The sequence below is a fragment of the Nymphalis io genome, chromosome Z (genome assembly GCF_905147045.1).
Source record: "Nymphalis io chromosome Z, ilAglIoxx1.1, whole genome shotgun sequence".
Classification (NCBI taxonomy): domain Eukaryota; kingdom Metazoa; phylum Arthropoda; class Insecta; order Lepidoptera; family Nymphalidae; genus Nymphalis; species Nymphalis io.
In genome coordinates this window covers 17,507,191-17,516,117 of record NC_065918.1, presented here as the reverse complement: position 1 = coordinate 17,516,117, position 8,927 = coordinate 17,507,191, and positions in this window count along the sequence as shown.

Genomic DNA, 8,927 nt, shown 5'->3' with positions numbered 1-8,927 from the left:
TCTACCTTATTTGGATTTCGATCGATGCTATCTTCGCTGGTAATTAGAAACGCCGGCTTAAGGCGATCGACGCTTACTATTTTTTTGATACCATTAATCACTATCTTGAAATATTTCGCTGATTTGCTTAAAACTTTAAACGGTCCAGAATAGAGAGACGTAAGTGGCTTCGAAACTCTATCACATCGGACAAAAACGTGTGTACACTCACTTAATTCTGGATGTACAAATATACCGTTTTGTCCTAAATCTCGTTTCGGTAGCGATGCAATTTGTCTGATTCTATAACGCAGGTTTTGCAAAAACGTTTCATTTTCAGTGATTTCCAGCTTTGTCGGCGAAAAGAAATCTCCTGGTAAACGTATGACTTCACCGTAAACCATCTAGGCTGCACTTATTCCAGTGTCATCGCGTAAGCTTGCCCTTAAGCCTAATAAAACTGACGTTAATTCGTTGACCCAATTGTCCGTATTGCCACTATACATAAGGGCTGTTTTTAATGTTCGATGAGTTCGTTCGACGGCACCATTTGACTGCGGGTGATAGCTCGTGGTTCTTATTTTAGTTATGCCCATTCTCTTAGCCAACAATGCGAACAAGTTAGGTTCATATTGACGACCTTGATCCGTCGTAATACGCAATGGACATCCAAATCGTGCTATCCAGCCTGAATAAACAATTTTAGTTACCGTTTCAGCTGTAATGTCTTTAATTGGGTAAGCTTCTAGCCAACCAGTCGCTCGGTCTACCATGGTAACTAGATATCGGTAAATGTGTAAATGTTCGAAGCGTTGACTCTTAGGAAAATTTCCGATAGGTGATATTGTATGACGTTGCACTTTCGGTCTCTGACAATCTAAACATGATTTGGCCCATAAGGCAACATTCTTATTCATCGCTGCCCAAATATAGCGATCGCGGATCAATTTTCTTGTTGTGCGAACTCTCGGGTTGAGTCATGTATGGCTTTGTATGCTGTTACACGAAACTCCACTGGCAAATATGGTCGCACCTTATTTGTAGACACTTCGCAGAAAATAGGTATCTTGCTATTTGGCACAATAAGTTTCTTAAACTTTAGGTTCTTTGAATCAAGTAACTTTTTTAATTCATTATCTTTTTCCTGAGCTTCTGCAAGTCTTTCATAGTCAATCGGCGATGGGGTATCGATGCTGGATATTCTCGATAAAGCGTCGGATACAATGTTGTCGGTTCCGCTGACGTGTTCAATCGATGTGGAAAATTGTAAAATGAAATCTAAATGTCTCAATCTTCTCGGTGTATCGTTTTTTCCGATAGCGTTCTTTTTGAAGGCGTAAACCAATGGTTTATGATCCGTATAAATAGTCAGAGGACGACCTTCAATTAAATACCTGAAGTGCTTTATAGCCATGTAAATAGCTAAAAGTTCTCTATCATAGATATTATATCCCTGTTGCGCTTCACTTAGCTTACTTGAAAAAAAAATGCAAGTGGCTTCCATGAGTTCTCTTCTTTCTGCTGTAAGACGGCTCCAGCACAAGTGGCAGAACAATCAGTCATGAGTGATATATGAGCGTCTTGAGATAGAAAGGACAATGTAACGGCGCTTTTTAAGCTTTCCTTACACAGGAAGATAACCTTGCCACATGATGAGAAGCGTATCGTCCGGTAATTTTCCACGCGCTAGATCTCTCATTCGACGCAAAAGCTGTGAAGGCTTTTGATCGCCAAGATCCATTCCGCTAATTAATTTTTGAAATTTGCTGGTTTCCGTTTCCTCATACACTGCCAACAATCGGGTTTTCAAAGTTTCGAATTTCTTTGTCTCCGGTGGACTCAAAAGGATATCACTAACTTGCTGAATGACATCTTTGCTTAATTTACTGACGATGAGGTTAAACTTCGTTTCGTCATTCAGTTTTTGTGGTCCTAAGATGTATGCCTCCTCCTCCTGCCATGAGTGTGGTGCGCCACTGGACACGGCACATCACACTTTGATGGAGTGTGCTGTGTGGGGGCCCCAGAGGCATAACCTGGCGGCGATAGTTGGCGGAGACCTCTCGCTGCCGAGCGTGATTAACGCTATGCTTGGCAGGAAGAGGTGTTGGATGGAGATGGTCTCTTTTTGCGAGAGTGTCATGTTGCAGAAGGAGGTCGCGGAACGAGAGCGACAGGCGAGGTCAGCCGCCGCTGATTCGCCCCGCCGAAGAAGACCCGGGAGGAGTCGCCGACGCTATGCGCACCTTCTTCCCCCACCGTAAGCGCCGCTGGGGTCAGGGGGTTACTCCGTACCCCGAAAACTCCCTAGGAATGGAGGCCCGCTTGAGCGGGCCAACCGTTGGTGCGTCACGGTAGGATGCGCAAGCGATCCCGTGACGCCCCTTCGACAAGACGGAGTGTGTACCGCTGGTTTTTTAGTGGGTATTCCGGCGCCTTCATTACCGGCGAGTCCTACATACCCCCCCACCTCATGTGGCGGAAACGCGTAAATGCGTTATTCCAGCGAAAAAAAAAGTCAAGTATCCGACGAGCTAAATTGTATTTTTAAAAAAATATAAAATAACTAAGGAGTAAATTAATCACGTCTGAACAGATTTAGATGCTCCGTTTAATTGATTATTAAAAATACATATTTCGCACTGTCTAACTAAAATGTTATATCCCCACGAATTTATTTACTTAGTTGTGTTTCCCAGTAGACCACCCAACGATGAAATGCAACAATGCAATTTTAGGTTCTAATTGTGAATATTCTTCGTGGTACTGGTTGCATAACTAGGTAGTAACGTTAGACATAAATAGGAAGTATTTTAAATAATAATAATAAAAATAATAATAATAATATCCTGGAACATTATTTTTACATGGCCATCTGATCTCAAACTAAGCAAAGCTCGTACTATGGGAACCAGACAGCTGATATACTACATGTACTACTTTTCTTTTGTAAATACATAAATACTTATATAGATAATTACACCCAGACTCAGGACAAATAGACATGTTTATACACCCAAATGCTTGTCCTGGGTGGGAATCGAACCCACTACTTGCAGCGCGAAAGGCAAGTATCTACCAACCACGACAACCGGCTGGTCAAATAAAATTAATTCTTTCAATTGAGTTTGCTTATATTTCATTATTAAATTTAATTAAAAAAATAATAGCAATCCTCATTTTAAGTATTTTTACTGATATTTTAATAATTTACCCTTCAATTAAACAAAGTTTATGAAGAGAATTGTGTCAAAAGCCCAAGGTTCGAACCTGGGACTTGCGTGCGGCTCGTAAGCCGTAACGCTATTGGTCCTTATATGGTTTTGTATTACCTTTATATTTTTGTTTTTGTATTTTAAAGAACATTACGCTTTTTCGTTTTATCGTGATTTGGCGCTCAAATATTCGGCATTGGTCTGTACCTCGCTCTTATTTATTTATATTTATTTATATACTCTTTATTGCACACCAATATAGACGAAAATAATAGGAGTAAAACAAAAACAAAGAAAAGAAAAATGTACAATAGGCGGCCTTATCGCTAAAACAGCGATCTCTTCCAGGCAACCTTTGGTAGAGGAGAGAGATAGGATGGTAGGGGTGTACAAATTATTTAATACATAAAAATAAAATAAAAAATAAATAAAAAATAGATACAATATATATATGTATATATACGATACATAAATAAATATTCCATAAATATATAATTATATAATAATATAATATACATACACATTATAAATATATACATTTACATACTATAGATACTTACATAATAAATAAAATATTTAATTGCAGTATTTCTTCATGAAGCAAGATAGTGCTCTTTTATCATTTTTTTAAAAGAAGTAATAGTTGGTGCACGTCTTGCTTCTAGTGGAAGAGAGTTCCAAAGACGAATTGAATGGACTGTAAATGAGTCACTATAAAAAGATGTTGTATGAGGTGGTATTTTTAAAATCAAATTCTCTTCAGAACGAAGATTATGGCTATGTGAAGAACTAAGAAATTGAAAACGTTCTTTTAGATATGAAGGAGAAGACGGATTGAACAGAATACAGTACAGAAGTTGAAGGATGTGAGTATTCCTACGAAGCCGGATTGGGAGCCACTTGAGCTTTTTACGAAATTCAGAAACGTGATCATATTTACGAAGACCAAATATGAATCGGATGCAAAGATTTTGGAGACGCTCAAGTTTATTAAGTTGCTCCTCTTTTAGATCAAGATAACATGCGTCCGCATAATCGAGAATTGGTAGTAGGAGTGACTGTGCTAACATAATTTTGGTAGGGATGGGTAGAAAGTTGCGTAACCTTCGAAGGGAGCCAAAGGCTGCAAAAATTTTTTTACTAACCTCACTTATCTGTGGTTCCCAAGACAGGTGCTGGTCAAAGGAAATTCCCAAATTCCTAGCTGTAACACTGAACGGTATGTTAACACCGTTAAAGTGTACAACCGGGAGATCCGAAAAAGATATACGAGAAATTAATTTTGAACTACCAATAATCAGCACCTGTGTTTTATTTGGGTTTACTCGTAATCCAAATGCAGTAGACCACTTAGAAATATTTAATAAATCATTATTAACTAAATGTATAGTTTCAGGAAGGTTCGCAATTTTACTTTGTGAATAGATCTGAAGATCATCTGCATACAGGTGATAGAGAGAAGATATATGAGAAGTGATGGCACTTATAAAGACCGAAAACAAGAGGGGAGACAACACGCCAATTTGTGGAACGCCAGCAGTTATAGGAGCCCATTCTGAGAAAGAATCTTGAACTCTTATCCGTTGCCGGCGCCCATACAAGTAAGAATGAAACCAACCTCTTGCCTTAGTACAAAAAGTAGAAGGCATAATTCCCTATGTACAAAAATTTAAAAATGATAAATAAATTAGGAACAAATGTAGCTAAAAAATAAATAAAAAATATTAACACAAAATAAAATAATGACAAAATTAGACCGAAAACTACAATAACAGGAAAATAGAAGTAAAAGTACATATAAGTAAGATTTTTTTTCCACTGTTATTAAATTCTTACACCCCTAGATAGACCAATGTACTACGGATATTGTGAGAATACGGCGTATCTACATGGTAGTGGGGAAAAGAAAACAAACAACCATACAGTTTCAATAATACCGTAACACCAACCTAAGCTTCCAACTTTCCCATCTTACAATACAAAGAATATTAGAACATATACCATATGAAGGAAATTTAATGAGTTATAATAAATATAACAACACACAAGAATCAAGGACCCCATAGAGACGATACCTACTGAGTAAATAAAATGCAAAAACACAAGCAACAAGGACCCCATAACGACAACAAAGAAGGCAACACCGCCGTAAAACACCCACCACAAACATAAGAAGTAGTCTCATAGTCCCATCCTCCAAAATAACCACAGAGCGCAGTGAGTCTATTTTGTAGTGAGCACATGCCTCTTCATAGCTGCTAAATCATATGTAATCGCTAAAAATGCTTTTAAATGTATTCGAGTGTATGTAGATATTGTTGTGTTGTTTGCTGCGTATAGTTTGAATGGTAGCGGCGTAGCTTTTTGATCTGGTTTTCTTGGTAGGACGGATAACTCGTAGTCTCGTAGTCTCGTTTTCTTGTCAGTAACGAACAGGCGGTATGATTTGAATTGAACGCCGGTTTTAGCCTCAGCCAACGTTCGATCTAGTTTTCCGATATTTGTTTTTTATAATTGCACGGAGCTATGCAGCGTCGTGCTTGGCTTCCAAATCGGCGGTGGTAGTAGCAGAACGGTGACGGTGAATCTGTACGAGTGCGAGGGATCGAAATCGTTGCTTATGATAGTTATGTTGCGGTCTTGCCTTTAGGTCAGCAATTTCAAGTGATAACTTCCTGATCTCGCTAATAAGGAATTGTGTATCAGCTTGGTTTGATGATGCTGGTGGTACAGTGGTTGACGGTTGAAATGAGACGGCTGCGACCTCTTGAGTTTGCTCCATTATTTTATCTGCGAGCAAAGCTAACTCTTCTAAGGTCGTCTTTGAGCTAAAGGTTTCGCTAACAGCTATTACAGAGCGAACGTCAGCGGGTAATAGCTTAGTCCACAATCATACGGAGTGTGGAGTCAGATAACGTATCTCTTGCTAGATTTCTCATACGCCGGAGCAGCTGTGTTGGTTTCTGGTCTCCTAGCTCCATTTCAGCGAGTAGCTTTTGAAATTGCTGGCTGTCTGATTCTTCATATACGGATATGAATCGTTCCTTGATAGCCTATAATATATTGCTTGTCTTTAGGTACGTTAAACAAAATATCGGATATTTGTTCGATATCTGCTCTCTCTCTATAAGATAAAAACAGTTCTTTTCAGAACTATTCGTTGTTTCAAACGATGACGTCATATAATTCGGCATGCGTGACGTGTGTATTCTTATTGCTATGTGCATATCGACATACTGCTGCAAATGTATGGGTAACTAACTTAATAAAACCTAGCTGCTTGTAAGCAGTTTCTGCCCCGACGTCGACGTTTTTCTATAATTACTAGAATAATAATAATCGCACTAATTCTTCACGTTTAATCACAACTAAAATATGACATAAGTAACATATATTGGCCTCTTTATCAGGTTTACTGGATTTAAACTATAACGCGGACAAAGCCGCGGGCAATGCGCTAGTAATTTAACTATTATGTGCCTTGTAGAAAACACAGCATCGCATTATGAAGAAGCAGTGTCGACTCACCTTTATTGTTGTACTTACTCTCCTGTGTCTTAAGCCGAATCCATAGATGTTCATCCTCTACCTTATTTGAAATATCTATGGTCTGTCACCGCAAGGCCGGAACCGGCCTGTCAAAGTCAGGAAGGATTTTTATCTAACATCTATATGCAGAGTCTCGGCGGCTCTCATAATAACATAATAACAATCACAAGTGTTAAATAATCAGTGTTCAAACGAGTGATTTTTAATTCTTCCTCAGGCTACGGACACATTTCTTAATTTAGGCCAGGTAGCGATTGATATTGATGCAACGAAGTTAATAAAACAAGCTCTCCCGGAAAGAGTTGAGAAAATAAAACTACTACAAAATTTTGGCTTACCAACCTGGCGTAATATTAGATACTCTGAGTTATTACAAACTTTTGCTGCCACACCTGGCTTTACTAGCTTAGTAATAAATGATGAATTGTGCCACCTCAGTAAAACAAAGGATTATTTAGTAGGCACTGAGAATGTTATGGCTGCCTTATCAAATGCAATTTTTGAGAGTAATGATTTACTTCGTAGTGGTTTGCAGTCAGTAGTTGACTGGGCTTTTAAATCCCCGGAAGAGTTAAAAGCATCAACCCTTTTAGAGAAGATTGCCTCTGCAGTTGGTAAAGAAACATCATTTTTTTAAAAAACTCTGAGGTCATATTACAAATTGTATGTGGTAAGCGGGCTGAGTGTATAGAAACTAGAAGGGAGAGGCTAATTAAAGAGGTATCTAACAAGTGCATACAGCTTGCACTTAGAAATATTCCTCCTTCAGAAACTTGTTTATTTGATTAAGTTAGATAAAATACTTTAATTCAGAATTTTGGTGGCCCGCAGCAATGGTTAAATTCTCTTGCGTTAACAGTTAAAAAACTTCAACAGCATCATTTAAGAGAAAAAACCCTTCTCACTCAGCCCCAAACTCATTTCCTAGCTCTGTCCCAAAGAAACCTAGATATGAGGCTCCTCGGAGGAACCTTATTTTTCAAGGTAATGAGTATAAGACCAGAGGGAAAGGTAAAGGTAGAGGTAAAAAATCCTCCTTTCGTACTTTTGATCAATCGAGACAGTGATGCCAAGCACCCCTGCTTGGCATCCGAGGGGGACAATTAAGAGATTTCAGGAAAAGGTGGGAGGAGCTCGGAGCAACACCTTTGAGAACTTTTTAAAGAGGGTCTCGGATACCCTTTGTTCAAAGACCTTCCTTAGTATACCCTACACCAGTAGTAGCACAAGTTATGCTACAAAACCGTCTGTACAAATGACTTTACAAATCGAGGAGTTAATGAGTCTTGGAATTTTAGAAAGACCAGTTTCTTTGACTCCCGGTTTCTTTTCCCGGTAAAGAAAAGCGATGGTGGCTTCAGACCCATCTTCGACCTACGCCAGCTAAACAGATTTGTGAAAACAAAACTGGTGATTGGTTAGTAAAAGCCGACATATCACAGGTTTACTTCCATCTACCTATTACTGCCTCCCACAGACCATTTCTGCGCCTGTTTTACAAACAGGAAATGCTTCAAATGACCTCACTGCCCTTCGGCCTAGCATCAGCACCCGGGCTTTTCTCAGTCACTCGCTGGGTCGCGGAGACTCTACACAAAGAGAGGGATGCGAGTTGCAGTGTACCTAGACGATTTTCTCTTGGTACACCAGGACCCTTCTAAGTTGGCATCACAACCTGTGGAGCTTTTGGAGTCCCTAGGATGGAAAATCAATTACATGAAGTCAACGTTGACTCCAGTTAGGTACCTGGACTTTCTAGGCATAAAGCGTAAATACATACATACAGAGCGTAATCATGTCTCTTCCGACCAAGAAGCAGACATCAATTTCTACTGCCTTAACAAACCTGTTAACCAAGAAAGCTTGCAATCTACGGCAACTACAATGCCTGCTACGGCAGTTAAACTTTGCATGCTTCGTGATACCGACGTAGACTTCACTGTCGGCACCTACAGATCTTTTTAAAACAATTCCCTCGCAATCTGCCAAAAACAAAGCTATTCTTCCCACGGAGGGCGATGACGGATTTACAGTGGTGGCTCGGAGCCGTTTATCTAACAACCTCCATTCACTCGATACCAATATCCCATTTTCTGACTACCGACGCGTCAGACATCGGTTGGGGTGCGGTTCTGGACAGGATGACAATGTCAGATTCCTGGATGCCTCAGCAGAGACTGTGGC